Source organism: Triturus cristatus, chromosome 4_2 (genome assembly GCF_964204655.1).
Source record: "Triturus cristatus chromosome 4_2, aTriCri1.1, whole genome shotgun sequence".
In the NCBI taxonomy this organism is placed as follows: Eukaryota; Metazoa; Chordata; class Amphibia; order Caudata; family Salamandridae; genus Triturus; species Triturus cristatus.
The window spans coordinates 888,374,177-888,379,935 of record NC_140586.1 but is presented as its reverse complement, the minus strand read 5'-3'; the positions used below and the strand labels follow the sequence as shown (position 1 = coordinate 888,379,935).

General features: G+C 45.3%; 1 pseudogene; it reads left to right on the top strand.

Annotated features, from left to right (window-relative positions):
• The first annotated feature begins 319 nt into the window (after positions 1–319).
• Positions 320–1,621, top strand: LOC146835347 (uncharacterized; annotated as a pseudogene).
• The last annotated feature ends 4,138 nt before the right edge of the window (positions 1,622–5,759 follow it).

The window sequence follows — 5,759 nt, the reverse complement described above, 5'->3', positions numbered from 1 at the left end:
CTGTCTAGATCAGGAGAAGGCATTTGATCGCGTCTCCCATGAGTTCATGGAGAGGGTACTGCACGGTTTTGGGCTGGGGGAGCGCTTCTGCGGTTACGTTAAAGTAATGTATAAAGACGTCTTCAGCTCAGTCATTGTAAATGGTTGTAAAACAGACCCCTTTCCTATCAGGTCTGGGGTAAGACAAGGCTGCCCGCTCTCGCCACCTCTGTTTGTTTTGGTTATAGAGCTACTCGCTGAGTACATCAGGAAGAACCCAAACATCAGAGGGATCCAGACACCCGGCGACGCAAAGAAGGAAGTCAAGTGTTCACTGTACATGGACCATGTCACCCTCTTCTGCGCGGATGCGGAATCAGTCCAATCTCTGCTGGAGGCGTGCACAGACTTCGGCAAGGCATCAGGGGCGAAAATCAACGTGGACAAGTCTCAGACCAAATTCTTCGGGCGATGGGACCTCTTCAACGAGCCTCTCCCCTTCCCCACTGAGGCAGGACTGATGAAGATCCTCGGCGTCTGGTTTGGAGGACCAGGGGCAGCAGCGAAGAGCTGGAACAAACGCTTGGCCAAGGTGAAGCAAAAACTGGGCCTCTGGAGCCTGAGAAACCTGAGCATTGAAGGGAAGGCTCTGGTGCTCAGGAACGACGCACTGCCCGTGCTGGAGTATGTGACACAGGCCTGGCCACTCCTGGCCAACGTAGCACGGGCCATCAACAGCATGGTGTTCCACTTTGTCTGGCACTCCAAGATGGACAGGGTGAAACGGTCAGTCATGCACAAGGAGCACCGCAAAGGGGGAAGGCAGTCCCCGACATCTCAACGATCCTCAGGGCCTTCTTTGTGTGTGGCTGCGTCCGAATAACCCTGTTAAATGTGAACAAGGACCACTCTGCCTACAAGGTGTTCCGCTTTTTCCTCCTCCCGGTGTGGAGACGGCTGGGATGGGATAAGTGGGAGAATGCTATGACTTTCAACTGGGACCTCCCATGGTACTACAGGGAGGTAGAAAAGTTTGTGGGGGAATTTGGGCTGAACTGTGTCACTCCTTGCCTTTGGAAGCCCAAGACAATCTGCAAACTGATCAGGACCAGGGACACCACTAAACCAGTGAGCGACCTGCCACCAGCAACGGCAACGCACGTGTGGGAGAATGTATCCTCCCCAATTCTGAAAAACAGACACAAGGACATAGCATGGATGACTGTGAAGGGGGGCCGGCAGTGAGGTCCTTCATGCACAGCAGAGGCCTGTGCCCACACAGGAACTGCCCAAGGGGATGCCCCGCAGAGGAATCTGCACACCATCTCTTCTGGACCTGCCCCTTTGCCCAAAACTAAGGGCTGCCTTACAACAAGAACTGGTAGCCCTCATCCCCTACGAGAACATTACGGACCAGTCCATGCTGTACGGGCTGTTTCCGGGGACACACACAGAGGAAGCTATCCAGGGGTGCTGGAGACTCCTCTGCTGTATTAAGGACATTCTCCTGTTTGCCAGAACCCGCCTGGTGACCAATGGAGAGGTGGTAAACAGAGAAGGGTGCCGCAGGATGGTGCTCAGCCTGCTTAGAGACTATGCAGCCATGGAAAAGAGGGAAAGTGAGGAAGAGGAAGAGCTGTGACAAAACCCTCCTTCCCCACTGTACTCTTTAAAGTGGCGTCCCCATTAAAACCGTAAACGCTATCTGCAAATATTTCTGAATCCCAAACTGATGGAATGTAAATGTTTCAATGCATTGATTGAAAAGTTAAAGTGGACTGCCTTCCCTAAGGGGTGAGGTACCACTTCCTTAAAAACTATGTATCGCAACTTTTAAGCACTTAATAAAAGTTTTTGCCCCCCCCAAAAAAAAAAAAAAAACAGTTCTAGGATTCTTAGGTCCAGTTCAGGGAGGACCTGGCTTGGCAGTTCGGTCTGGGCTGTTCCCATGTGGCACAGGGTCAAGACTAATTTACATATGGCTGGTTTCAAACTGGAATAGCATGGTAAGCAAAAAATTGATGGATTTACAACCAAATCTCTGTATTGGGCATTGTTCTGCATTCTGTCTATCAACTGTTGTATCCAATGGAAAGTGGATATAATGGCTAAGTATGCTCTGCTCTATAATCAAGTTTTCGCCAAACATTGTGCGATTATTGCTAATCGCATTTTTGGCACTTAGCGCTAGGATTTTTATCGCTTTTGAGATAAGCGTTGCTAATAGCACGCTATCTCAGCGATAAAAATCCACGTTATCCGGCGATAGTTATCCTAGCGCTTAGTGCACTTAGCGATAATTATCTACAAGATTTCACTGAGTCACTTTTCCAACGCTGATGCGTCAAAACCCTGCGCCTGCTTGAAGCAGGCGTAAGGCTTGACGCACCACGTTGTAGATAGGGCAAGTTGGAGGAGTGCTGGAGTTGTGTGCTGCACGCAACACTACTTCAGTACTGCGCCAACTTTACGCCCCAGATGCGACACGCATCTGTTTATTCCTGCACCATGATGCGCCGCATTGTAAATGCTGTCAAAAAAGGAGGGGTTTAGCCCAAAGGATTAGAGGGTAGGTAGGGCTAGTTATACTATATAAGATAAAAATTTACCTATGCCTCTAGTGACTTCAACACTTATTCATATGAAATAAGATAAACGAAAATTAATACGTTTATCCAGGCAATGATTAATGCCTTTTCTTTATTTTATTTTTAAGTTAATATCTTTGACACAAAAGAACACATAATGAACTACACGAAATACCACATTGATATTTACACAATGAAAGTGAACAACGTGAAAAATGTGTTTTGACATACAACTATAAATAAACTCATAATAGTCAAACATTGAAACCATCAAATGCAATGTCACAAAAAACAATCATTATATACACAATGTGAGATGCAAAGTTGTCAAACAAATTGATAAATTAAACAACTGACACCCTTATATTTGGAATCAATCAAATCCCCTAAATATCAGGGACACAAGGGAGTTTATTTGTGATATTTAACCAAGAAGTTAGATTCCTTTGTCTGCCTTGTAATATTTAACCAAGGAGTTGAATTCCGTTATCTGCCTTATCTGCCGACGCGTTTCGAGTGCCGGTTAAACCAATTGCCGCACTCTCATCAGGGCTGGATTAATCTTTCTCACGAACAGACTGATTGTGACAAAAAAAGAGGGGAGGGATGGAAAAAAAATGTATTAAAAAAGGCGCTTCCCCAAGCCCTAATTGTTTTTCTATCTGTCCAAGTTGGTGGTTACATACCTGCATTATGCCGGTTGCATGTAACCATCAGCAATGTGTAACAAACAGTGATTGCCAAACTGATTTTCAATATTGCAGGGCCAAGACGATTTTTAAACCGCAGATCTTTAATTCTGCAAGAGAAATGTTACACGCAAATTCGCGGTGTCTGTTTGAATGAGTTTAAAACGTGACAACTAAGCACAAGTTATTTACTCACTCGAAAAAGGGCGGCCTTTCCTCTTTTTTTGTCACAATCAGTCTGTTCGTGAGAAAGATTAATCCAGCCCTGAGGAGAGTGCGGCAATTGGTTTAACTGGCACTCGAAACGCGTCGGCAGATAAGGCAGATAACGGAATTCAACTCCTTGGTTAAATATTACAAGGCAGACAAAGGAATCTAACTTCTTGGTTAAATATCACAAATAAACTCCCTTGTGTCCCTGATATTTAGGGGATTTGATTGATTCCAAATATAAGGGTGTCAGTTGTTTAATTTATCAATTTGTTTGACAACTTTGCATCTCACATTGTGTATATAATGATTGTTTTTTGTGACATTGCATTTGATGGTTTCAATGTTTGACTATTATGAGTTTATTTATAGTTGTATGTCAAAACACATTTTTCACGTTGTTCACTTTCATTGTGTAAATATCAATGTGGTATTTCGTGTAGTTTATTATGTGTTCTTTTTGTGTCAAAGATATTAACTTAAAAATAAAATAAAGAAAAGGCATTAATCATTGCCTGGATAAACGTATTAATTTTCGTTTATCTTATTTCATATGAATAAGTGTTGAAGTCACTAGAGGCATAGGTCAATTTTTTTCTTATATAGCATTGTAAATGCGGCGCATCATGGGTGGCGCAAGGGTAAATTTGCATGCCGCATGTTGCCTGGCGCATCCCTGCTGATTTGCAGAGATGCGCCAGGCAACATCAATCTGCCCCAGTGTATTTACCAATGCTTGCTTTATCGGACTTTCCTAACGCTGCAATCTCCCTCTGGATTATGTGTTGCCTTGTAAAGATGACGGTTGATTAGCCAGAAAAAGGTCCCAGGATGCTTGTTTCCGGTCCTGGGAAGACAAGGCTTGGCAGTTCGGGCTGGACTGTTCCCATGAGTCACAGCGTCAGACTGATTTGCATATGGCCATGTCTGAACCGGGGTGGTGGAGTGAGCTAAAGAATGATGATGGATTAAATCCAGATCAGTTGACGGGGGTGAGTGCTTGCAATGTTCAACACTCCGTCCACCATCCCCTTTGGTTTTGCTTTGTTCGCCCTAAGTTGGCAGGGTATGCCCAGACGTGGGTCCCCTGCTCCCCTTTGCCAGTGGATTCTAGATAGCCTGGCTGAGGATGGCAGATTATCCTGAAACTGGTCCCAGAATACTTGTTTCTGGTTCAGGGGAAACAAAGCTTAGAAGCTTCTGCTGGACTGTGCCCATAAGCTACAGGGTCAGACTGATTTGCATATGGCTATGTCTGGACTGGGGTGGCGGGAGTGAGCTAAAGAATGATGATGGGTTAAACCCAGATCAGTTGACTGGGGGTGTGTGGGTGCCATGTTCAACACAATCTGGTTATGCTTTGGTCAGGTCGGTCTCTTGCTCACTTTGCCCCGAGAGAGAGAGTTCGCTAGCTCTGTGTGTGTGACAGAAGGAATGAGAGAGAGAAGGGGGAAATTAAAATGTGTCCAGCAAGCAGTAGGTGCAGTACCATCTGCAGTCACTGGAGGGAAGGCTGCCTGAAACCAACCAGCTTTTTAATTTGCATACCCAGAAGCCACTACAAAGCCACACTCACTTCCGTTTAAATTGTCATGGGCAAATCAGTCTTTTTTGCTTTGAAAATGAGAAATATTTAGTGAATGTACCTGTTTTACCAAGGCAGCGTTCAATATTACACCCGCAGTTTAATTACCTGAGTCGCCATACGTTTTTGTGGGTATTATTTCTAATATCACTGTCACGAAAAGCACATTGTATTATTTGTTACAACATAAAGCTGTTGAAAATCATTCGCACTTCGTGTGGCCATGAAAATCAACACTCTCTAAAATTTTTGAAGGATCTTTGTTCTAATGGGATCCAAATGATGGTTACATATTAGATGAGATGTGTCTTCTACGTACGAGATGCTCCGACGTGGATGGCGTGTCATCATGGTACCCTGAGTGCAGCGCTGCTCGAGGCGCTGTGGATTAGGATTGATGTCTCGAGGCGCTTTGGGTAAATTCCTAAAAGCGCCTGGTTCAAGGAGTCGAAGGTGTCGCGGCGCTATGGGTTAGGATTTAGGAGCGCCTCGAGAGCAAGCGGTCGGGGCGAAGCTCCTTCTAGCCGCTAGAGGTCAGGCTCCTCCAGCTCGAACATGCAGCGTCACCGGCAATTTTAAATCATTGCGCACAGATATTGTAGTCAGTGCTTTAAATGGGAAGAAATAAGTGCAGGTACTCGGCAAAATAGAGGTGTGGCAAGTGGGCGGGCGGGGCTAAGGGCAACATATGATCATACATGATGACTT